The following is a 27508-nucleotide window of genomic DNA, read 5'->3' as shown; positions in this document are numbered from 1 at the left end:
TGTAAAAGTACGTCCAGGGATAGTTTCAAAAAGTTTTTCTTTTGCTTTAACAGAGAGTTTACTTTGTTTCTATTTCTGCCCCCAAAATAATGTTTGTTTTCTTATCTTAGAAATGAGATCAAAGTTACAAAAATTGTCATTTTATAATAAAATGTTATTTTCTCAGATAGAAAGAGGTGAAGATACTTATAGAGAGGTTGAACTATTAGGTTTGATGAGTGCACATAAACTGAAAGAACCAATTCATTAAAAATGCATGTCAAGATAATATTGATAATATTGTATAACAGGTGAGTTATTATCTCATCCTGAAAGTAATACACATATTAACCCAAAAGATTCCCATTGGATCTGGCTTCCTACATAGCAGAGTATAATTAGCTGCTAAAAATTCTCATGGAATCAAGTAAAGTGTTGGGAAATGGTTTCTTTTGTGCCTCTTTCTTTCAATCCAAGAAAATATTCAACAGGTTTCTCTGAATAGTCTATTACAATCTACCGAGAAAATTATCACCCAGAATTACACAGCTCCATGTACTTCTGCAGTAGCTATAAAATGGTGGCCCTGTAGTAACATTTGTTCATCTCAGTAATTACTTCTCTTACACTGCATTCTGCACTGCTATCTTCTCCTTAGACACTTGTGCACAAAGCAGTTAGTTCACATCACGAATATTTTGGGCTGAATTGTGTTCCCCTCCCTCGAAATTCACATATTGAAGTCCTAATTCTCAGAACCTCAGAATGTGACAGTATTTGGAGATGTGAACTATTAAGAGATCATTTAGTTAAATGAGGTCATTAGGGTAGGCCCTAATGCAATACAATTAGTGTCCTTACAAGAAGAGATTAGGACACAGATACACACAGAGGGAAGACCATGTAAAGACACAGGGAGAAGTCCACCTGCAGTCAAGGAAAGAGATTCATGAGGAACCAACCCTGCAGGCACCTTGATCTTGAACTTCTAGCTGCCAGAATTGTGAGAAATAAATTTCTGTTTTTGAAGCCATCCAGACTGTGGTATTTTTTATGGCAACCTGAGAAAACTAATACAATGTCTAAATAAAAAGGAGTGAAAAATTATCTTATCGTTGATTACAATTTGTTTCTATACTCAGGTGTTTGACTTTATTCAATAGAGCATGTAATTTATGAAGGAAGTATACATTATTTGCATTTTCCAGGAAAAGGAAAAACTACATGTGTGCCAGAGTTTTATATAAAAGCTGTACATGGTGTTAAGAATGAAGAAAAATATGACACAGTTGCCATTCTTTCATGATACTTCTCATTTTCATGTTTTGAACAGGAATACCATGCTTAAGCCATTGTCTGGTACATAATAAAATGCTGTGTGCACAATTAACAGGTATAGACTTTGAAAATAATTATGGAATAAATAGGTGCTTAGCTTTTCCTTTAGGACAATAAAAAATGGAATGTAGACTTCTGATTTTGCAAGATAGTTTTGATCCATGGACAACTTACAGTTGAGGCCTGATGCTAGATAAAAATTTCCTATCAAGAGGTGGAAATATAAAAGGTTAGTCTTTCTAAGGGGAGAGTTCAAATAACTTTTACAAAGGCAATAGACTCTAACGGAAGAAGGAAAAGAAATGTGTGTGCCTTGCAAGAAAGTCTGGATAAAAGCAAAGGAGGTGAGACTGAAAATAATCAAAGATAGAATAAATCAAGGGGTTAATCAGAATATCCCCAAAGGAAGCCATCTTTGTCCAGATAGTTAAGAATGGACATTCCACTTACATAACGTTGGAAGCAGCAAGATAATTATGGGAAATGGATTAGAGTAGGAATACTTTTGCTGTTGTGTCAGGCAGAATTCTAAGACAGCCCTAAGATTCCCACTCCCTGGTAAACACTTGTATACTACACCAGAAGTTGGGCAGAACCCATGAATATGATTATTTAGTTGCTTTGTTGATTAGGTTATCAACCTCTATGTAAGAATCAATGATATCTCCATGTAGAGTTGGTAGAAGGAGAAAGAAGAAGCCAATATCCAAGTAATATACCTGACCAGAAGAAGTAAGGAAAAGATGACTGACGTTACCAAAGCAATGACATGCTGTTTTACCCACCAGCTGATGTGGAGGTGAGCATTCATTCATTTTTTGATTCACCTATCCTCTCAAAAATTCTATTTAATGCTGACTTCGTGTGTGTGTTTGGTGGGGGGACCACTGGGCTAAGTGTTGTGTGGGATGAAAAAACAGATGTTTCTGTCTAGTAAGCAAACTGATAGCTGAACAGTCAATTCTAAAGAAAATGGCACTGTTTTTGTTGAGCACTTCAGAATGCTGAGGCATTAGGTAATTAAGTGGTTTAATAAATGTCATAGAATGTTATGACAATATTGATAATTATCACATGTTCAACTACTTTTAATAAACAAGTTACTGTATTGTAAAAACTAATATATTTTTGGTCACCCAACAGCTTCATGATGTCATTGTCTTAAAGTGCCTAAAGACATCATTATTTCTGTGAAATTATGATTGCTAGTTTCTCTTATTTTTTTGGTAAGCAGTTCCATTATTTTCCACGCTAGTTGAGACCAAAAAGATCACATACCTCTTGAAATCCTCACAGTTAAAAAATAAAATCCAAGACATCATCATTTTGCACAAAAGCCCATTATTACTCCAAAGTAAATAACACAGTACTTTGGACACCTGTTTCCTAATGAGAATATCCATAAAACATTGAGAAGCAACTTCAGATAAATGTTAAATGTAAATTAAATGTGATCAGTGAATGGAATGACTCAAGTTATTATAAGGAAAATGATCTTAAATGACTAAGTAAATATTTCCGTGTAAAGATTTAAAATAAAACATAACACAATATACTATTATCAAAATAGAAAAAAAAATTAATTTCTTACCTGGGGTAACAAATGATGAGGCACACAGACTCATAGCACACATACAAACAGACAAAAATATTTAAGTAATAGAAAGATGATGAACTATTCTAACTGATCTGATTAAAATTTTGAAACTGACTTCACATTCCCACTGTAAATTTTTTTTTAATTTAAGCCATTTGCTGCTTCATTCTATTTTCTAGATCTATAACTCTGCTTTTTTGAGGCAATCTCTGTAGGCATTTTCAAATTTTATCAAGTATATTTTATAGTTTCAGAAGGATTAAGAACAATCTAAATACACACAAGGAGAAACAGATAACATGAATAGCCCTATATGTATAAATAAATTGAATTAATAACTAATAACCTTTCCTTAAAGAAATCACCAGATGCACATGGTTTCACAAGTGATTTCTACCAAACATTAAAGGAAGAAATAATATCAATTCTCCACAGCCTCTTTCAAAAAAAATAAATAATTAAAAGCAGAGGGACACTATCTAACTCATTCAGTGAGCCCAGCATTACTCTAACGCTAAAACTAGATATAAGAAAAAAAATCACAAACTTGTATCTCTCATGAACATAGACACAAAACAAAACCTCACTGAAATATTAACAAGTTGAATTCAACAATGTATGAAAAGAATTATATACTACAACCAAGTGGTATTTATTCCATGTATGCAAGGTTGGTTCAACACCTGAAAAATCAATCAATATAATCCACTGTATCAACAGACTAAAGGGGGTAAATCATGTGATCATATTAATTGACACAGAAGAAATACCATTTGAGAAAATCCAATACTCAATCATAATAAAAATACTCAGCAAACTAGGAGTAGAGAAGAACTTCTCCAAATCAATGGAGAACCATCTACAGAAACCTACAGCTAACATAATCAATGAGTAACTAGACACTTTCCCCCTAAGACCAGAAACAAGGCAAGGATGTTCCCATTCACCACTCCTATTCAACATCACATAGGAAGTCCTAGCTGGTGTCATAAGAAAAGAAATGGAAATAAAAGGATAAATATTGGAAAAGAATAAAACAGTTGCTATTCATTGATGATAGGATTGTCTATATAGAAAAATTCCAAACAATTTTTTTTATAAAAAAGCAACTATAGCAAGGCTTCAGGGTACGAGGTTAATATACAAAAGCCAATTTACCGTTAGCAGATGAATAAGTTCTGGGGTTCTAATGTACAGCATTGTGATATGGTTAACAGTATTGTATTGTAACACATGAAAATTGTTAAGAAAATTGATCTTAAATGTTCTCAGCACAGAAAAGAAACAATAATTATGTGATGTGATGGAGTGTTAACTAACACTGCAGTAGTAATCAGACTGCAATATAAAAGTGTGTCAAATCAACACATTGTACACTTTAAATTTGTATAATATTATATGTCAATTATGTCTCAATAAAGCTAGTAAAAATATAGAATTTGAAATTTTAAAAATACCATCAATAATAGTATCAAACAATTAAATACTTAGGCATAAATATAACAAAATATGTACAATACATATATGTGGAAAACTACAAACTGCTGCTTTGTTGGCGGAGAGGGCCCAGGATGCAATGTCTCCAGTACAAATGAGCACAACCATCACACAGATCTTGGTTTCTAATACCATTCTTCAATAAAAGGAACTAGGGCTCCTTGGAGAATTACCTGATTCTAGGACTCAGCAGTAAATAGGCAAAATGGGCCTGAGGCATCTTATAGTGCCAAAAAGTAAATTAGTGCCAAAAATAAAAAGTAAATAATGATGAAGATACATTAAAGGGATTCAGGAGCCAATTGAAAGAGGTCTCGATGGCCAAAGTTGAAACAATTTGAACAACAAAGTAAAAGAAGTAGTATTGGATTACAACCCAAAGTACAAAATAAGAGTCCATGAATACATACTGATATAAATTAATGAATATATATTCCATCCTTAAAGAGGTGGAGCAAATCTGCCCACTCTTTAAGTGTGGGCTGAGCATAGTGACTTCCTTCCAAAGAGCACAATATTGAAAAAGAGAGAAAAAGATAATAAGTTTATAGTGGAGAAAGCTGACAAGCACTTCTGCAAGCCAGGTGATCAAGAGTAACATCAATAGTGCTAAGTTATTTTAGTAACATTCAATTTTGATATTATGTGATGAAAATGGCAATGTACCTTCGTGGTCTTCCTTCCCAAAATGTATCATTTCAGTCTAAGCATAAGAAAAACATCAGACAAATTCCAGTTGAGAGATATTCTATGGAACAACTGATCAGTAAACCTCAAAATTGTCAAGGTCATTAGAAATAAAGAAAGTCTGAGAAACTGTCACAACCAAGAATACATTAAGGAGACATGACTATTAATGCAATATGGTATCCTGGATGGGATCCTGGAACAACAACCAAAAAAGGGGGCATTAGGGAAAAACCTAAGGAAATCTGAATAAAGTATGGACTTTAGTTGGTAATAATGTATCAATTGTGTTTGACCAATTGTGACAAATATACCACACTACTATATTGAGAAACTAGGTGTGGGGTATACAGGAAATCTTTTTTGTACCATCTTTCCAATAATTTTGTAGATATAAAATTGTTCTAAAATTAAAATTTTACTAAAATATTCACTAGAAAAATATTTTAGATAGAAAAAATGATTAAACACTTCATGGTATGTTACCCAATACTTTCTTAGGTGTGGAAGCAATGTCCAGAAAGCAAGTCTTGAGAAATATGTATTAAAGTAATAAAACTACTCCTTTGATTTCCATAACATTGTCTCCCCAATATTTTTTTTTCTTCCCATATATCTGATTTTGTTTTCAACTGTTTAAACGTGTTACTCAAGATTACCTCCTCAGCTACCTTTTTCTTTTCTCGCTCTACTCAGAAATCTACTTGATTTTTACAAATAGGTTGATAACCTCCAAATCTTCAGCACAGACACCTCTATATAGTGCTCCAGATCCCATTTCCTAAATGTCCATCAGCATCCCAATCTCCATTCCTAAAACCATATTTATTCTTTTCCCTTTAACTTGCTGCTACTCTGTTTAATAGTCAACCATTCTCACATGCCAGAAGTCAGAAGAGATCTCACGATATCTCAACAGTTCCTGAGTAAAACACTGGGACAACTGGAAAAGCATGGAATATAAAGTATAAATGATGACAAAAGTTCTTAACAACAACAACAAAAAGAAACTTTAGTGGGCAGATCAAAAACATTTATTTTGTTCTAGGAAAGCAAAAGAAAAAAATCATGAAATAGAAACTGATCTATAGAAATAATTAAAATTAAAATGATAATTCATGAATAATTAATGTTCCTGAAGTGTTAGAACAAATTTTTAAAAAATCAAAGATAGAATAGAACTTTCTCAAGCCTAATGCTAAATTAAATAATTCACCACGTGCTTAGCAAAATTATTGGAGGAAGATACAGACCTAGATCACTCTAGCAAAGAAAAATTTTAATTATTATTTTAAAGGACAGATCTTACCACTATCAAAACTGAAAAGGAAAGTGTATGTGTGTGTGTGTGTGTGTGTGTATCTACATAGGAATAAAAATAGTCTGTCCACATTATTTACAAAATGAAAAATTAATAATATCCATGTAACATTGGGGTATATTCGTTTTTGAATAAAAGGATTTAGGTCCAACCATAGGGATCAAAGGTGAACTATGACTGTCTTAATCCAATAGAATTAGGTGAAAACCAGACATAAACCAATCGATGTACTGCATTCCTCCAACCACAGATATTGGTTCAGAGTGAGCTGGACCACATGACCATAATTGATCTAGTCTCTTATGTGAAAAGGAGGCAACTATATCTAAGAGTCACCTTTTAATAACTACGACAGAACCAAGCTTTGGGATAAAAGCGACATCACAAAATAATGTGAAATAGTAACTAGCACCTTGATGATATTATTAAAACCCAGATTTCATCTTACCCTACCTATGACTGTTTTCAGTTATGTGAACCAGTAAATTTCCTTATTGTTTAAGCCATTTAGAGTTTACTTTTATTTAATACAAATGGAAAGTATCATAACTTGTAAACTAGCCAAATTTCATTTCATGTGTAAAGGCAACAGAAAGACATCTTAAATGGCCAAAAACTAAGAGATTATATTATTCTTAAGAAAATTGCATAAGACATGCTGGCTGACTAACAGTTGAATCAAAATTAAGTGTCCATCAGTGGATGAATGGATAAAGAAATATATACATAATACATAATGGAATATTAATCAGCCTTAAAAGGAAGGAAATCCTGCCTTTTCTGAAAGTGTGTACAGATTTAGAGGACATTATTCTAAGTGAAATAAGCCACACATAGAAAGACAAATACTTGGTGTTCTCACTTGTATGTGGAATCTAAAAAAGTCAAACTCAGAAAAACAGAGAGTAGAATAGTGGTTGCCAGGGACTGAGGATGTGGGAGAAATGTGGAGATGTTGGTCAAAGGGTACAAACTTTTAGTTATAACATGAATAAGCTCTAGATATCTAATGTACAGCATGGTAACTATCCTTAGTTCATTGTATATCTGAAATTTTCTAGGAGAGTAAATTTTAAGTGTTCTCGACACACACATAAACACACACACACACACACACACACACACACAGGTAACTATGTAAAGTGATGGATGTGCTAATTAGCTTGACTGAGTGTGGTAACCATTACACAAGGTATGCTTATATCAAAACACCATGTTTTATACCTTAATATGTGTAGTTTTCTTGTTAATCATACCTCAATAAAGCTGGAAAAAACAAAAATAAGTTTAAAAAAAAGAATTTAGTATAGAGGCCTTTCCTACTCAAGCTAGACCCAAAACTGTATTTGGACTCAGAAATCTTCCCTAAGATATTCTACTTCTTTTTCTCCTCCTTTCCCTATACTAAGAAATGTTTGTCATGCTGCATTCTTCATACCACAATATTGGATGACCACTTCAAACAACAGTGATGTGTTGTACTCCAATACTTGCTAACAATAATTAATTATTTACCAATTTGTGATATTGTGCCAGAATTACAAAAAATTCTTTCACTTACTGTTTCTTTTTCCACAGAAAAAAATATGTAGAGCACCATGATGATCAGTGAGAAGATATAATAAAAAGTTTGCAGATGCAATTATTTCCTGAGAAAACCCCAATTTATAACATTTAACATCAAGTTCCTATGAATGTACACAAGAGGGAAAAGATATGGGAACATATGTATATGTATAACTGATTCACTTTGTCATAAAGCAGAAACTAACACACCGTTGTAAAGCAATTATACTCCAATAAAGATGTTAAAAAAAATAGTTCCTATGAATGCGCCTCTTATGTGCTTCAAAGTCAACCAATAATGATCTTAAATAAAGAGAAACAGTTAATAACTAAAATGTATTGAGCACTAATTCTACTAAGTTAGGTTCAAATAAATGGAAGAGCAGGATTAAACCCAAACAATCTGATGCCAGAACTTTAGTTCCTGATCACTGTCTGTACTGTCTCTAAGGAAACATTTATTGAGTGCACATTATACAATAGGCACTGACTCTGTCTTCTTTGTGATGTAATCATTGTTTAGCTCTCTGATAACATCTTTTGTAAATTATCCACATTATACTATCCATGCACAAACCTAGGTTTCATTGTTACGCTCTCTCTCCTTAGTCTGGGCACTTGCGGTAATGTGCTTCCTTCTAGCACTTTGCTTGCCTATCTTCTATTTGGAGACAGCATGGGTATAAGTTGTAATAGGAAGACTTTCCAGACTGTTTTCTGACCAAAATCTAATTCAGCATTCTTTCTATGCCTTGCCATAGTACAATACATACTTCTAAATCTATTATAATTTGCTTTTATCCATTTCCCAAGCTTTAAGAACAGGGGACTATGCTTCCCTCATTTCAATATCAGTAACCCATACCATCCTTGGCACTGAATAGGCACTCCTAAATGTTATGAATTACTTAATGAGAAAATTACTGAGTGGAACATTTAATGTTAAGTAAAGCAGAAATCTTGAATTACATAGAAAATATAGATGTTTACAGGTTAATTTAAAATAGCCAATTTAAGCTTATGGAATTGTTCCCATTTAATTTGAGGTTCTTTCTTTGCCGCAAAAGAATTTGGAGATGAAGTGATAGGTAAAAAGTGGATTTATTTAGAGAGAACATACTCCACAGACAGAGCGTGGGCCATCTAGGAAGGCGAGAGACCTTGAGAGAAACACACTCCACAGACAGAGTGTGGGCCATTTGAGAAGGTGAGAGAGAGCCTCGAAATATGGCATGGTTAGTTTCTATGGGCTGATAATTTCATAGGCTAATGAGTGGGAGGATTTTTCCAATTATTTGGGGGAAGGGGCGAGGATTTCCAGGAATTGGGCCACTGCACACTTTTTGACCTTTTAGGGTTGTCTTCAGAACTGTCACGGTGATGGTGGGTGTGTCATTTAGCATGCTAATGTATTACAATAAGCGTATAATGAGGCTCAAGGTCCCCTGGAAGTCGAATCTTCCGCCATTTTGGACCCAGTTGGCTTTAACCAGTCTTTGTCAAGTACTATGGCTATATCATTCTTTTAAAGGTTGTGCCCTGCCCCCTTCCCTCCTATTTCATTTCCCCCTCAGAGATTTTACTCCCGTATTTTTATGGGAAACAGACGGGTGACAGTCCATCTTCTGTAACCGCTTCAAGGTTGAATAGGGGGATGGACACTGCCTGTCAGGGAGTAAAAACTCTGGATGCCTGATCTAGAGGCCTCAGAGGCAGGACAGCTCCTTGTTTTCATTTGGTATGGGCTAGAATCCTCACATAGCCATCATCTTGATGTGGGACTGTTATAACTGCTACCATAGCCTTCCTATGAATTTTCTTGATGATGAAGCACTTTTTGTAACAGCATCAGAGTACAAAACTATCTATAAATGACAAAAGACTTAAAAGCCATGGTTAAACATCTGATTACAGTGTAATTGATAAAGAAACTTGGTTACTGTTGTGACATACAATATTTTAAGATAATAACTAGAATTATGACTGATAATACTTTACCATGACATGTCAGAATTTTAGGAACTCCATATAATTTCTAGAATATCTGTATTAGTAACATTTGCCATACAATGTAACCTAAGAAGATTTATTACTCATTTGACAGTACTTCACATGTAATTTAATTTGACTTAGGAAGTTTTGTCAAAAAAATATCAAAAGGGTTTAAAACAGTCAGATAGGATCATAGGTCACTGTGAAAAAAATAGTTATTTACTTAGCCAAAGTGACAATAAAAGATTTCAAAGACAAATGCAGAACAGATCACTTAAAAGGTAAAGAGTTTAAAACCTGTTACTAAAGGCAGTTTAACATTTTAAGAAGCTTGTCCTTTTAACAGAGAGAAAGGCCAAATTCAGGTTTTGCACCAGCTTACTTTTAAAATTCGTTTACTCAATTAAATTCATTTTAAACTTAGTCAATATTAACCATGCACAAAACTTTTTCTTCTCACAGTTCCTATCCACAACTTTTCATCACTTTCTGTATCCATCACTTTATTTTTCCATCCAGAAACAGCCATCCAGAGACAGCCAACTTCCTTTTCCCTTAATATTATAAAATGCAATTCCATTCCTCATACTTTCTTTACTGAAAACACACATCCTACTTTCCTTAAGCAACCATGCACTGTCATTGATATCAGTACTCTGTAGATTGGTAAACATAAATCCAAATAATTTTTTTTAAATGTGCTTTCTTATAGAAAATATCTCAGTGTGACACCAAACATATTTATTAATAGTCCTAAACCTTTTGTTTCTCTGTAAAAGGAAGCCAATGTTCAGCAATTAATGTTTCAGTATCTTATTTTATTTGGAAATGACCTAGTTATTTAATAAACTTTCATCATTTAACTTAATTTAGCACAACTCTAGAATTTCAAGTTACCAGAATCTGGAGAGACTAATTTAGACAGACATTTTTAAAACATAATTATTTTTAAAAAGTTTACCCAAAGCTTTTCTCATTGCACTTTTTTCCTTAAAAGTTTTTTTCATAACAAGTTACTTTTCTCGTTGACAAATTTGTAATGGATAGAATGAGGTCTTATTTGACCTCTAGTAAACCTAGCTGCAATAGATGTATTATACTTAACATTGATGACTCTAAAGACATGTCTATATTAATCAGACCAACAAGCTTAAGCCACCTTCAATACCAGATACTAGTTTAGTCTTGAATATTTCCCAGATGACATGAACCTGAAATTCATTCTGGCCAGATTTATATTCCTGTATTTATATAAGCACTTAATTTCCTTTAAGCCAATTCAATAGAGCTCTTTTATGAATTAATTTTGGCAATATCATACAGCTACAACACACATAGATACAAACAAATACACAGACACAGAAACCTCAAAGTTCCCATTTCAAAACTGTAGCCCTAAGTCAACGTAAAACCCATCAGTTATAAGGGGTTGGATTCAAACTGGGCTCCTGGCAGATGGAACAAATCAAGGTCACCTATCTAGATGGCTACTTTTTACTAATGTTTACAGAAAAGACACTTAGGATTTTTACTTTTATTCTTGACAAGTCAAGTTCTAAATTACTTTCCCCTCTTTGAAATTTGCATTTTAAAAGGATGGTGGCAATAAGGGTTCCCAGAGAAGACTAGGTAGGATTGGAATATTACAGGGAGATTGGCATGGCATCAAAAGCCCGTATTTAATGAATTTTGAGATTAGGGGTTGGAGGCCTTATTGACCCTCTGGTTTATGGAGTATTAGCACCTGGAAGGGAAGTTACTAGTTTCCTTTAAGGTGATTTTTATAAGAGTGACAAGCTTTGCCTTCCCTGGGATTCCCTGATCCCAGACCTGCAGATCTATAAGTTTTTCAGTTTCTGGGGGAATATTTTGGGTTGGACTGTCCATGTCTTGTACAATACATAGTCCAGCCAAAAATGTGCCTTGGCTTTGGTTTTCAGGGAGGGTGAGAGCTGCCCCCAAGGCTGAGAGAAAATCCCTTCCCAATAATGGGCTGGGGCATTCAGGCATGACGAGAAACTTGTGAGTTATAAGAGTGTTTCTCCAGGTGCAAGTTAGAGGAGTGGCGAAATGTTTTAGTTTTGGCTTTCCTTCGACCCCAACAACAGAGCAGGTTTTAGGGCAAGGGGCCCAGCGTGAGAAGTCAGGACAGGGTAAGTGGCTCCCGTGTCCACTAGAAATTGGACAAGGTTACCTGCCACGTCAGTGGTCACCTGCGGTTCCTCCTGTGTGATGACTGTCTTCTTGGGAGCCTTGGGTGGTCCCGGGTCCCGTCAATCAGCCACTGCCATGATTGACACAGGGGAATTTCCTTGCTCCCTTCAGAGCTGGGGGCTTTCCCTCTTCCAGTGGCCCATCTTCTTGCCGAGTTGGCATAGCGTTTTGGGTGAAGGCTGGGACCTGTTTCCTGAGCATTCCTTGCTCCAGTGTTCAGGACTCCCACAGCTGAAACTGGCTCCCTTTCCTGGTGGAGATCTTCTGGGAGTACTTTTGGGGTGACAAGGAAGTGGGTTGGGTCTTCTCATGATAGCTGCCAAAAGCCTGGCTTGCTGTCATTCCTTCCTGAAGCTATGCTGTTCCTTCTTTTCCTCCTCAGCCTGGTCTTTATCGTTAACAACACTGAAAGCTGTGTCAATAAGAAGGTTAGGAGGGGTGTGGGGCCCCATGGCAAACTTTTGAAGCTTCCAACAGATGTCAGGGGGTGATTGGCTGATGAAGTGGGTTGCAAATACAATGTGTCCCTCGAAAGTATTTGGGTCTTCTGTCAGGGGTTTCTGTTCTTCCAGGGGTGCCACTAGAGAGGGCTTTTGTGTAGCCCAAATGGGTCTCAGCCGGCAAGGTCCCCTAACATAGGACTTGCATAGCTCCGGGTTTTCTCTTAGGGCCATAAAAGCCTGTACATAAGGAACTTCTGTCCATTTCCCCTGCCTTTTGCAAAAGATGTCTAAGTGTAGGATGGCATTATAGTTGAGGCTCCCATTTTCTGGCCAGGCCTCATCGACCTTAAGTTTATATGTTATGAAAGAAAATGAGCTACTTTGCCTTCCCTGGGATTCCCTGATCCCAGACCTGCGGATCTATAAGTTTTTCAGTTTCTGGGGGAATATTTTGGGTTGGACTGTCCATGTCTTGTACAATACATAGCCCAGACAAAAATGTGCCTTGGCTTTGGTTTTCAGGGAGGGTAAATGGGGGTCAGCTACTCCCCTGTGTAGCAGTTCTGTTGGCCCCAGCATCCTGGGGCCCATGTCCTATCCTGGCATCCATGGTAGCCAGGATGAGTGACTTCCCTGAAGGTTTCTCTATAGATTCTATAGATTAATCCCTGTGTTCTGGGATATGTTCCCCTGGACATCCTCATGGTTCTAACACAAAATCCCAGCCTTTTTTTCTAAAAAGGTGATAAGTTTCAGAAAACAGGCACTGGCCGTTAAGGGAGATGGTTTGTGAAAAAGAAGAAAACCTCTCATTTCCCTTCCCTTTTGTGGGTGGCACCCCTGAGTTCTCAGTGCCATGCTCCCCCTACCCCCTTCCCAAACATGCTCTGGCCAGCTGGCAGTAGGGCTGGGTGCAGGGGCAGATATGGCTGCTGAAGCGGAGGCACCGTGACTGTAGTTAGGGGGATGGAGGGCCATGCGACCCTGGAAGGACGCTCCCAATTGTGTGACCCCGGAGAGGCAAGCACAGCAAATGTGGGTCATGGCCCAGGCAAGTATCCCTGGAGTGCAGCCATGTGTATGACCCATCCACCTTGAGTCGCCCGCTCTACTCTAACAGAGCAGGATGGGGTAAGGGCAGACCCTGGAGAGGCCCAGCCCAACACCAGGAGGCAGGCGGTGAACAATGGTCCCACCACCACGAGTCCCAACCACATGGTGCAGGACCATCCCCCTCCTAATATGAAGGGAGGTATACACACAAACTGCCTCCCCAAGGGATTGCAGCCGCTGTAACCATGGCACAAAATCTAAGTAAGGCTGTATTTCATATTTTTACACAATTGGACCTGTTAACAGTGAATTAAATGGTGATAAGGCAAACCCAGAGGGCAAAGATCCTATGGTTCGGGTCCCTAGCTGCCTGTGAGGATGGCTAGAAACTTTCCCTGACGTGCCCTGTGCATATGTAACAAACAGTAAGAAGTGGAAGACTTAGTGGCATGGCTGGAAAATGCCTGGCAGGTTTCTTTTTCCCCATTTCCAGCAGAGTAAGGTGCGAAATAAAGTGGAAAGTAAGAGTGAGGTAAGGATGCCAAGTTGAGACAAGGACAGTTAGGCATAGGTGGACCAATAATAAGCCTATGAGGGTAGCCGCGGAGAGGGGGCAGTGTTATGCTCGTCCTGTGCCCACATTTTTGTGGCAATAGGTCCGAAAATGAGACAGACTATAAGAAAGGGAGAGAGGGCGAGAGAGAGATGGAGACGGCTGGAAGTAAGGCCATGCCTCTCAAGAGAGAGAGTAACAGTGGGAAGGTGGCGCCTCTCAAGCCCAAGGGAGGAGAGAGGCTGAGGCTTACCAAATTCTCCTGGCTGCCTTCGCCAATATGTTCCTGGTGAATGTGAAGTTCTTTCTTCGTCACGACAAAAGAATTTGGAGAAAAAGTGATAGGTAAAAAGTGGATTTATTTAGAGAGTAACACACACCACAGACAGAGTGTAGGCCATTTCAGAAGGTGACAGAGAGCCTCGAAATATGGCATGGTTAATTTTTATGGGCTGGTAATTTCATAGGCTAAGTGGGAGGATTATTCCAATTATTTGGGGGAAGGGGCGAGGATTTCCAGGAATTGGGCCACTGCCCACTTTTTGACCTTTTAGGGTTGTCCTCAGAACTGTCATGGCGCTGGTGGGTGTGTCCATTAGCATGCTAATGTATTACAATGAGTGTATAATGAGGCTCAAGGTCCACTGGAAGTTGAATCTTCCGCCATTTTGGACCCAGTTGGTTCTAACCAGTCTTTGTCTTGTACTATGGCTATATTATTCTTTCAAAGGTCGTGCCCTACCCCCATCCTTCCTGTTTCAGAATAAATACAAATTCACATACAGGAAGAAACTACATTCTGGAGAGTAGACAACATTTTTGAGTCATTTCATACTCTCATTAAGAGACTTGAGAATAATATGATAAATGAATAATTTAACACTCAATTTTAAGTGATTTTCTTATTTGGAACATTTGTTCCTTTATAATGGTTTAAGTATATGTTTGTCATCTGGTTTATTCCTATGTTTGAAGTTTTTGTGGGTTGAATTGTGTCCACCACAAAGCTAAGTCCAGGTCATAACCCCAGGTACCTGTGAATGTGAACTTACTTTGAAATAGGGTCATTGCAGAAGTAATTAGTTAAGATCATCACACTGTAGTAAGGGGGGTCTTTAATCCAGTGTGACGAGTGGCCTTATAAGGAGAGGAGAGGAGACTTATGACAGACACATAGAGGGATGACAGCCATATAAAGAATCAAATTTACAAGGACAACACCATTGTGCAGTGCAGGTAGATTGGAGTGATGCCTCTACAAACTAAGAACCACCAAAGATTTCTGGCAACTACCAGAAGCTAACAGAAAAGCTTGCAACAGAGCATTCAGAGGGAGAGGTCCTGCTAACACCTTGATTTCGAACTTCTAGCCTCCAGAACTGTGAGAGAATAAATTTCTGTTGTTTAAAGCCACCCAGATTGTCGTACTTTGTCATGACAGCGCTAGGAAATTAATACAAGTTTCTTTAACTTGAATGCAATCTTTCCCACTTTATTTTCGAAAGAACCTGCTTTGGGTTCATGGAAACTTAACTTCTTAAATGTTTACATTAGTACAATTTTTCTGTCATCTAAAACAATGTAGTCATGGTAATAAAAACAATTTGATATCCTAACACTTTATATACATATATATGTGATACATATATATGTATTCTAATAATAACTTTTTGTTAAAACTTGAAGAGAGACAAATTTATTGAAATGGAATGTAGGTCTCTCAGGAAAAAGGCATTGATGGCAAACAGACTTGCACTTTCATCTGGCCAGACCTCTCACCACAGTATTTCCCACAGCATGACACAGATTGCATTTCAAATTTATAACCTTCAGAAGAAGCCTGAAATGTTCAAAAGTGGGAACGAAAAGCCTGTTTCAGTTCTGATATATCTAGTCTACACTTCACAAGGCCCATGTGAAACATGACATATGAAATGCTAACGAGGATTTAGGGTTAAAATCTCAAGTCTGCTAAAAACATGATTAATGTTACATTAGCCTCTTGGAGCAAAGGTCTAAAATATAATACATTTTAGTTTATAAGCAAAACCAGTGGGACATAAAACTCAACAGACATGCAGGTATAAACTCATAACCTTCAGCTGTCCTCTCAGAGAAGGTGGTACCTCTAAATCTCACAAGTAATATCACTGTGATTAAATGTAATGAGAGCAGATATCAAGAATGTGTACTGCCACTAGGGACCTTAGCCAAAGTGCAAAGTATGCTGTTTGTCTTGGGAAACTTCTCACCTCTTGGTAAACTCTCTTAATCAGCCCTCAGGCATCCAGGGCCCTCAAGCTGCCCTCTGGCTGCCCCAGGCTCTCCTCACCCGCTGAATACCCGCATCCCCTCCTCCTGGAGCAGCAGCCTGTGTTTCAAAATCAAGCTTCCTGTCAGTTCCACTTTTCAATCAAAACCCCATTTTCCTCAGGCTGGCTGATTTTGGCAGGCTCTAAGCAAAATCCTAATCTGATAATCTGATTAAATTAATTTGAAGTAAGTTGTAAATGGCTAATAGCCTAAAGTTCCGAGAGAAGCTGAGTTCTTGACAGTCTAATTTGTGGAATATACAAAGGAGATGTATTAAACTGGAAACCTTCTGAGTACCTTTTGTTTATACTCAAATTTCTTCCATTGCTTGCCCTCCTTCCTCTCTCCCTCCCTCCCTTCTTTCCTTTCTTCCTTCCTTCCTTCCCTCTCTCTCTCCCTCCTTCCTACATTTCCTTCCTTTCATTCTTTCTCTTTCCTCTCTCCTTTCCTCCCTCCCCGCCCCCACACTCCTTTCTCCCTCTCTCTCTTTACTGGCTCAGTAATGTGGCTCCTTTTTTGTATAGTTACTTATCCATAAATTGGCATCCAAATAGGGATTAAACTAAGGCAATCACTGTCTTTCCCAAGGCAAATTCAACTTCCTCATTCACCAATGCTGGCAATATTTATACTCTTAATATTCTCTTCTGCTGATGACTTTTTAAAAAATCTATAATTAGAAAAATACTTATTGAACTAAGATTTAAGTCTATATTTTCCACTTTAGTAATCTGTCACCTATTTAAGATGTGTATAGTGCATTTGGAAGAATCACAATGAGCTACATTTATTATCATTATCATTATTATTATTATTACTAAAATACGTAACCTGTCATAAACAGCTTCTATTTATCAGAATGTCTTTACTTATATTTGCAATAGGACATCAATGCAAAGCACATCCATATATATCATAAATACTATTACTAATTATTCATTTAAAATATTCATTAATAAGGAATACCATGGTTTATGTTCTTCTCTAAACTAATTTATATTTATTTCATGCTTTTCTGTATCAGATGCTATTCTAAGTACTTTGCATATAATAATTCATTTAATTTTCAAAACAATATTATGGATTGGATATTTTTATATATTTGCTTTTAACAGAAGCAGAAAACTAAGGTATGGGGTATTTAGGAACTTTCCCAGGATAACATAGTAGGTAAACTGTATTTAAAACCACTGTATGACTACCATCTACTCCTCCAGGAATATATATATATATATATATATATATATATATATATATATATATATATATATATATATAAAATGCATGTTCCTTATACCAAAAAGGAAGTTATATATGAATATTGTTACTATTTTAAGCTCAGTCCCCAATGGAAAGTAGGTATAGGACCAATAAGTGGGATTTAGACCATGTTGAAATCTTGCCTTGCATGGAAAACAAATCAATTTCTGAGAGTTTTTTAGCTTAACCTGAATGAAGGCTGGTGAATGAGACACTGTAGCCAGGAGGAGCAATAAGAAGTAGTGCTGGTTCGAGATCACTTCCTCTAAGGGGTGATCCAGAGTCATGGTAGGGACATTCAAGTCAGGCTTTGGCAAATTTATGAATGACAGCTTTGGTGGTGAAATGGTGAACTAACTACATACAGATTGATGGGAAGTAATGTCTCAGGAATCCAAACCAGCAGGTCAAAGAATAAATGAGTCACTCTAACCACGGTGAAATAGGAAGAGAAAAATACAACACAGATTCGTACCAGAATAAAGCTTTATATAATCTAAGAACATAGCACAAACCCAATCTTACTTCATTCATTTCTGTTGAAAAAATTGTTTGGGACTTTCCAATTAACACTACTAAATGGAATGCCACCAAATAGCAAGCCATGCAAAAGAAACATTTGAACAATTGTTCAGTAAATATCATACCTGACTTTTAAATTATAAAAGTAATACTTTCTTCAGGTTAAAAATATCTAGTAATATAGAAGTACGAAAAGCATAAAATAAGATGGCTTTCCTTCTTTTACCATTCTGTTCCCCGATATAACTACTAACCTGTGTGTGTTTTCAAGACAGTTTCACTGCATGAACCAATGTACGCTGACTTGTCTTGTTTTTGTAAAACAAATGGACTAAAATTATAGTTTGTACATATGTATATGTGCTATAACATGATTGATATAGGTTTTTTTTTCTGTGAGAAAAGAGGTTTTACCATACATATTATGCTATAACTTGATTGATTTCACTTTTTTCCCCAAAATACATTACGGAAAGCTTTCCAAGTCAGAACTTCCCATCAATCTGTATGTAGTTAGTTCACCATTTCACCACCAAAGCTGTCATTCATAGTCCTACCATATATTTTTTAAAGTTACTTGTTTTTCCATAGTATGGTGTCTCATAAGTCATTTAAATATTCCATAATTTGTTGTCCCTTTCTCAAGTTAGGTTTTCACACATTAATATATATTACCTTAGGTATTTAGGGGCCTAAGTTCCAACTCATTACCACTTTTGTTTAATTTTCCTAGAAATTCAAGCTTATAGCTATGTCTAGTATGTTTAATCATGGGAATACTGTATATTTTTTTCCCTATTATCTGGAAGAAATAAGATATTGAGGACTTGGAAAAGCTGGTATATCCAATTACTTCTCATACATTTCACGCTGTATATTTTGGGGGGTAAGAAAGTAGATCTGAAGCCAAATGGCTGAGTTTAAAATACCCTGTAGACCATAGTTAAGTATGTATAAGTTTAATAAACTCAAGTTTCCTGTTACTCTAGCCAATAGTTTATATTCAAGAAATATTAACTGACCATCTTAAAAGTAAATCCTGAATGTTGGGATAGGTGGTTCGGCAAAGCTTCCTCCAAGGATTCTAAGGAAAACTTGCTGAAGGAGTCAGTGTGATTGGGGTCATCCAGGCAACAGCAGATATATTTTCATCCTCTTTTGCTTATCCCCTTTGGCACTAAAGAGACCCCTGTGTACAGAGAAATTTTGCAGCTGGGCAGAAGAGACAAGCCTCTGGCTGAGAAATAACACCATAACTCAGAGCAACTTTTGGCTTTCTACGTTGATCTTATCAAATTTCAACTTTTTCTTCTGGAAACATGATTCACTAAGAGAAGAAAAAACACTTCTGGTGCAATGACTAAAGCGAATAGGCTTCAGATATCTTCTAGGTGGGAAACACACTCACTATCAAATGGAGACATGGGCTGACATGGGAAGCCTTCTCAGGCTCATCAGAAGCCAGGATAATCTCTCCCTTCCCCCACCAAAAAAATTACCAAAATATCTGGACTATTCCTCTACAACTTGTATATCTTTTGGAAAAGATAAAATTAGTTATCATTTGGTATAGCCACAGGCTGAGAACCTGTTAATAGAGTTTAGTGAAAATAAAATAGGCTGCTGGAATACCAGAGAATTAATATCTTCATGAGTGTAAATGGAAGTGGGAGGCAATGTCCGCGTTAGCAGGGATAGATATACGATGCAGGAAACAGAGAAAATACTTTTTAGAGTTTCCAGCTAAGATAAAGAAAAATTATGACCAGGTCAGAAATAGTTTTCCTACTTATAACTGTGAGCAAAAACAAACAAATGAAACAAACAAAAACAGAACAAAACCCTGGAGGCGATAATGATCGATATTCATATAACAGGGTCCAATACCAGAAGAATATCTAAAAATAATAGATGACTTTTAAAAATATACATTTAGTCATAGAATAACTAAAAGTCTATGCAAGGGTTTGTAAAGTGAGTATAAAAGGAATATGAATGGAGTTGTATATTTTTCCTATTTCCAAGAACAACTATTCAAATTTGGTTCAAATTTTAGAGAATGACGAAAGGGAAAGTACCAACAAAACTCTAGAATAGTTTTTATTCCTCTAAAAACATTTATAATTAAAAAGGAGTTACAAGGGCGCAAATTTTACAGCCAACACCACCTGGAATATTAATAAAAATATATAGAGAAAAACTCCACACTTCCTTCGAATTTTTTATTTTAATCACATCTGTTCTAAATTAATATAACTCTGCTGGATAAAAACTTTTTATGTCATCAAGATCCTTTAAAAATTGATAAAACCCATTGGTCATCTCCATAGAAAAAAGAATATACTATACACAATACACTGCATATAATTTCAGAGGGATTACTGATAATCTTATATAAAGCTTACTTTCTGATCCCAATTTAAGAAGTTCTAGTCTAAAAGAATGGCCCTAACTAAATAAAGTAGGATCTACTAATGGTTTCTGAAAATCGACTAGCAGGAAAAATCTAGTTCATGCCACCATGTCACCATAAACTTGCAACATTTTCTTGGGCACTGGATGGCGTGGGGATGGACAGAGTACAATGCCAGCAGCATGTCTCTACTTGTGCTCCAAAAATGACTCTGGAACTCTCTTCCTTTATCTTTCCTTTGTTCTTTCAACCCTCTATAACAGGGGACCCCAACCCCTGGGCCACGGACTGCTACCGGTCCATGGCCTGTTAAGAAACGGGCCACACAGCAGGAAGTGAGCAGCGGGCTAGCAAGGAAGATTCATCTGTATTTACAGCCGTTCCCCATCTCTCACATTACTGCCTGAGCTCCGCCTCCTGTCAGATCAGCAGCGGCATTAGATTCTCATAGGAACTTGAATGCTACTGTGAACTGCACATGCGACGAATCTAGGTTGCAGGCTCCTTCTGAGAATCTAATGCCTGATGATCTGAGGTGGAGCTGGGGCAGTGATGCTAGTGCTGGGGAGCAGCTGCAAATACAGATTATCATTAGCAGAGAGGTTTGACTGCACAGAGACCATAACAAATCAATTGCTTGCAGACTTATATCAAAACCCTATCAGTGAGTGACAAGTGACAATTAAGTTGCATCTTATGGAGTAGACTGGACATAAGCAACACACTTCAGGTGTCACTGTCTCCCATCACCCCCAGATGGGACCATCTAGCTGCAAGAAAACAAGCTCAGAGCTCCCACTGATTCTGCATTATGATGAGTTATATAATTATTTCATTATATATTACAATGTAATAATAATATAAATAAAGTGCACAATTAATGTAATGCACTTGAATCATCCCCAAACCATCTCCCCCCACCCCCGGTCCATGGAAAAATTGTCTTCCACAAAACCGGTCCCTGGTGCCAAAAAGTTTGGAGACTACTGCTCTATAATTCATCCCCTGAGAAGCCCTAGAGAGGGTCTTCTGAATAGGATGAGAAGAGAAAATAACTCTTATCCATTACAGAAAACACAACAAGAAAAGAGAACAAGCCAAAACACTAGAGATTCTTATAAACTCAGTAAAACTAACTTGCTTTTGTAAACTAATAAAAAAGCCCTTTAAGCATCAAGAAATATTTATTTAGCTGTTGCATATCACTGTTGAATAATCTGAATAACTTAAGTATAACCAAATTTCAAGAAATTGAAAAGTTAAAGTCTCCCACCATGGTTGATAGCCAAGTGTCTGTTACATCAAGTTTATCAAAATAAGCTTATAAGAGTGGACAAAGTTTGATTCAACTGTGGTCATATTTCACAACTGTTTGCAACAGTGACTACCGTAAGTATGTATTTATATGTATGCAACTTACAAATGAAAACTACACAATGGAGCATTAGATTAGATGAGGCTGAAATAGTCTATCTGCAAGTCGCTTACCATATTCTGTATTTCATTTCTTCTCTCTTCAAATCTTGACATCAAGAGTTCTTTGTCTCAGAAGCAGCAACAAACTCCTGAAAAGTAGTTTATGTTATAAAGATTATACTTACGCATATCCACACAAATATTTACCCAAATAATGATCAGTTTTAAGAACTATTTTCAATATTTATTGAGGTCCAGAAACAATCAACAAATTAGTATATTGTCTCTAAGAACACTTGATTTTTATTGAATGCTGTCAAGACATCAAAATGTGCAGATTCACCTTTGAAAAGCGTTAAATTTGCATTTATTCTTTTGTCCCTAGGCTAACAGCTGGGTGGTGGTGGTGTTTTTTAAAGTACCTATTTGAGGTGCTAAGAGGTCCTAATTAGATAAATTAAACACAGCATTAAGTTTCAGAAGTGGAGTCAGAACAGATACTTTTTGATCTGTAGATCACTAAGGGAGCAACAGTAAATTGCAAGTAATGTGATTGTGTTTCCCACCTCAGCACACTGGGTTTGCTAAAAACAGTTTTAATTTAGTAACTGCCCAAGATATTTCTCTGAGTGACTGAGATGGAGTGTATTATTTTCTAGGGAGTCCCAGCTGCTTTCATTCTAATTATTCCTGTCCCTATTATGGATGAATGAATGAAAAAGAAATACCAATGGCCTCTGTGTTACAGTGTGACATTATCATACCTGGGAGGAGCATGCTGTTAACAAAATAAAACATGCTGGCTAAACAAAATAAAACAAACAACCATAATGACAACAACAACTAGGAGTGATTCACTTCAAGTCAGTTCAACAAATCAGTATGTAAGTAAGGCACTGGGCTAGCTTATGAGGACCACTGACCTCACTTGAAGTATTTATACTCCAGTGAAGAAAGCAATGCTGACATGTCTACAACTAATGATAAAACATGAAACAATAAAGTAACTATAAACATGAGAATCAAATTATTTTTGAATTGATTGTGGTAGGCATCACTGAAGTAGAATTTGAACTGTACCTAAAAGAAAAATAAGCATGTACAAACATGGAAAGAGAGAAGGAGAGCCATCCAGATTAAGAATACTATGGGTTAGGAGGCAGAGGACAAAGTGTGATGGAAGAACCTAATGAGTGGGTTTAACTTCAACCCAAGTCTAGGAATAGGTGTAGGACACATAAGAAGGAGGAATCAATGATTTTTGTTTGAGAGCTAATTGAGTTTGAAATATCTATGGGAAATTCTGATCTAAAGCTCAGGATGGATATCCAAATTAGAGGCAAAGATTGAGTCACCTGCATAAAGGTGATAACTAAAGCTTTGGGAGCATTTGAGATAACCCAGAGCATATGCAGAGCATGGTTAAACAATAAACCTATGGAACACCTATATGTAAACACAAGTAAGAAGATGAGAATAAGAAGAAACATTCTGGGAAGCAGCAGGAGAACCAAGAGAGAATGTATCTAAGATATCACGAGAAGGTAAGCATTTCATGAAAGAAAAGAGTAGCCAACATTGTTAAAGGATGCACACAGGTAGCAGGTTTCACTTTTAGAAAGTCATCTGCACTCTTTAAAGGAGCAGTTTCAGTGAAGTGGTGTGGAGGGAAACCAGACTTCCAATTGGTTAGAGTAAATTGATCAATGCAGGAAATGGTCAAAATGAGTGCAGAAGCTATCGAAAAAGCAGGGTGAGAAAGTTTTCCAGAGAGTAAGCAACATTAGAAAAGGAGGAGGCACAGACATAAAAAAATCTTTAGCAATATCAATTTAAAATAGTACATTTCAAATGTGGCTTCTCTGTGATATTCACTGAAGAGGTGCATCTATCAAGCCTAAGATTTTCCAGCCTGGGCAATGAGTAGATCACTTCAACCAATGAAATCTCAGTATATTGAGTTGTCCAGTACTACCTACCTACTGATTACTAAGAAAGAAAACATATACTGAGTGTGATTTAAAAAAAAAAAAAACTTTCATATTTAAAAATATTTTTAATAAAAGATGCATATTCATGTCAACAGAGACTTACAGAGCTCAGGAACAAACTCATTATAAATGTTTCAAAGGAATTATACGGGACAAAACACCTGCAAAGAAGAAAAATAAGACATTTGCTGCCTTCTTTAAAAAACTCTAAAATAGCCACTCTTACCACATGGAAAATAAGGCTATATGATTCAACAAAACATTTGGAGAAACAAACGTTTTCCACCCAAACAATCCTCACAAATATTCCTAAGACTGCGAATACATTTCTCAAAGATATAATCACTGCTTACACATCAGATAACCTGAAATTGCCATCCTACAAAATAACTGGCACACATGCTCTTTGTAAGTATCAAGATCATGATGTCATGATGCGCAAAGAAAGACTAAGGAGACGCCAGATTGGAGGAGACCAAGGAGATTTGAAGATTGGATCCTAAACCAAAAAAATGGACCTTAGTGAAACAACTAAAGAAACATGACTAGGTCTATAGAGCAGGTAATAGAATTGTTTCAGTGTTAACTTTCTGGTTTTAATAATTGTATCCTTGCTATGTAAGATGTTAACATTTGGGGAAGTTGGTTGAAAATTACAAGGGAATTTTTGTAGTATTTTTCAAACTCTTTTGTAAGTCTGAAATTATTTAAATGTAAAAAGTTAAAAAAGAACAATTTCTAACTATGAAAAGAAATGGGTGAAGAACAACATCCAGTGGGAATAAGAGACCAAAATTTGACTATGTAGCTGTATGTATCATACCTCTTTTCAATTTTTTTAAAAAACTTCAACCAGCTGTAAAGTGTGCAGAATTAAGTGACTATAATAAAATATAGCAAAACGCCTGGGTCCTAAAGAAAGAAATTCCTTGTTCACACTGGAGTAACCTGTACATTTCAGTAAAAGACTAATAAATAGAAACGCAGAATGTGATTTTCAATCGGAGTTTTCATGTGACTTTCCTAATGTAAAAAAGATGATCAAGGCCAATTTTGAAGTTGCCATGCCACCCAATTTTGAGTATCTACTCTGTGCAAGACACTATCATAGGTAAAACATGGTCTCTGACTACTAAAAGTGCCTCATCAATGTTGGTGGACTATTACACATTTCTCAGTATTTCATAGAGTGTGTTATAACAAAGAGGCAAGCAAAGTCCTGTTGAGACATAGGAAAAAAGGAATAATTTGGATAACCTCACAGAGGCTTGGACAAATAGTTATCCATCAAGGAGAAGATGAGGAAAGGTAACAGGGAGGCAAGTTAGTTTGAAGGCAGCAGAGAATTCTGATGGGTAGTGATTGAGGCATAAAGGAGAGAGGCATTTTGTAGAAAAGAAAAAGCCTAAGCAAAGTCATGGGATAGAAAATGACAGGATTGTTTTGATTCTCTAATTCAAGCGAGAGGGCAAGGAGCTCCAGAGTTGGAAGTTCACTGAGTGATAGAATGTGAACAAGTCAGTTAAGGCTCAGAGAGCCTTGGAGCTCCCAGAAAATTATGTGTTGTGTAAACACTAACCCATCTTGCATTTAAGAACAGTTCCATTAAATGTTGCTCAATACACTTCTTTCCCTAAATTCAGCGTATTTTCATAGAACACGAAATATGAAATATGCATTTTAGTTGCCCACTCCAAAGCGGTACTGGCAAATTCCAAAGATGCTGGATCTTAAAATATGTTGAGTGTATTGTTTTCTAAGTAGTCAATTACTATCCACTGCCCACTTCTAAAAGATCAATAATTCAGATTGCCCAACAGGTTCCTAGGCCAGTATTAAACTGTTCACTGAGTTTTACAAAACTGAAAACCTCTTTGTTAATTGGATATGGATTTCATTCTAGCAGCAACTGCTAAGATATTTTAACTGTATTTGCTCTGTGAAACACTAGTCCCAGAATATGTTAATTGGTCTGATATGAAAACGTGTTCCCTCAGCCAATAAGTTTGGTAAACATTGGATTAAGGAAGGTTAATCAGATTTTTTTGGCTACAGGAGTTATCAGAACCTTGAAAATGCTAATGAGAAATATGGCATTTAAGAGGAGAGAGTTAAGATGCATTGTTACACAAATCCCAATAGAAATCTAGTGATACAAGTGTTCTACATTTGAAAACTGCACCAGATGCATCTCTGCTTCACCTAATTTTAAGCCTATCACACACTTGATGGAATGGCTTAATGAAATGTCTATGAGGAAAGAGGAGCTTTTCCAAAACAGCTTCATTTCTGATCCCTGTAGTTACTGTAATGTCAACTTTTAAAATTAATATCATCTATTGGAAAATTTTCTTTCCTTGGGAAAATGTCTCTTCTTTTAAAATAGAAATTAGTGGGGAGAAAAACAATCATGAACAGATATGTCCTTTCTTGTCACCTTCTTTGGGGGAAAGCTATTTTGTTAATGGGAAATCTGAATTTTATTGCTCTTATAATATGGTTAAATCATTTGAAATGGTCACTTAAATGATGATGTTGTGGTCACGTAAGTGATGATGTTAACACTAAAACAAAAGAAACACTGCAAGAGAAAGTCAGGAACACAAACCGCTAGATAAATTTCAAAGAAAATAAAATACAAGACATCTAGTAGCAGTTTGGAAATATTTATGTACTGTGAAAATAAATAAATTTCATTTAAAGTGGAGCTTGGAAGTCCTGGGAGGAGCTCTCATGCATATCACTCACCCCAGCTTGCAGATCCCAGCAGGAAGAAAGATTTCCTGACCCAGCAATAGCAAGCTTCCCCCACATGCAGCCAATGAAGAACTGCCACAGCCCTCCCCAATTTCCTTTTTTCCTCTATAAAAGCAAGCCCCTCTCCTCTGTTCTCCAGACATGCCTATGGTTCACCATATGTTGCTTGTCCTGAATTGCAGTGCTCTCCTTTTCCCAAATAAACTTATTTTGCCAGTAAAATAATGGCCCACTTTATTTTAAGATCAACATTAGCTCACAGATCTCTAGGCCCTACTACAAGGCAGCCATAACACGTTACATCCATACAATATAATTATATAACATCAATACTTTGGAACTGTTTAGTAATTTCGGGTAGTTGGATCTTAAAAAGAGTGGAGATTTCTATGCACATCGTATTACAGTTCTGTAGCTTGAGAAGTGGAAGCATGTTAATGTCCAGCATTAGGGTCTGGATCAGCAGAAACGATACTCGACCAAAAACAATATGTCATTTCACAATGTCAATGTATAGTCATCAGATTGTTTATTTGAGAACTAAGTATTTTGTGGTTGTAGCAGTGATTGAGGTTAAAGCCACTTATATCTGCCAT

The 27508-nt window shown here is 36.5% G+C and overlaps 1 long non-coding RNA gene across 1 annotated transcript in view; it reads right to left on the bottom strand.

Moving 5' to 3' along the window:
* LOC125964438 (uncharacterized) overlaps positions 1-27508 on the bottom strand; it is a 337716-nt gene that overhangs the window by 160669 nt on the left and 149539 nt on the right. The window contains exon 2 of the long non-coding RNA XR_007477429.1: positions 22237-22313. This is a non-coding gene — a long non-coding RNA (uncharacterized LOC125964438). The remainder of the gene's footprint in view (positions 1-22236; positions 22314-27508) is intronic.

The sequence above is a fragment of the Orcinus orca genome, chromosome 5 (assembly GCF_937001465.1).
Source record: "Orcinus orca chromosome 5, mOrcOrc1.1, whole genome shotgun sequence".
NCBI classification, from domain to species: domain Eukaryota; kingdom Metazoa; phylum Chordata; class Mammalia; order Artiodactyla; family Delphinidae; genus Orcinus; species Orcinus orca.
This window is presented reverse-complemented; position numbering and strand designations above follow the sequence as displayed.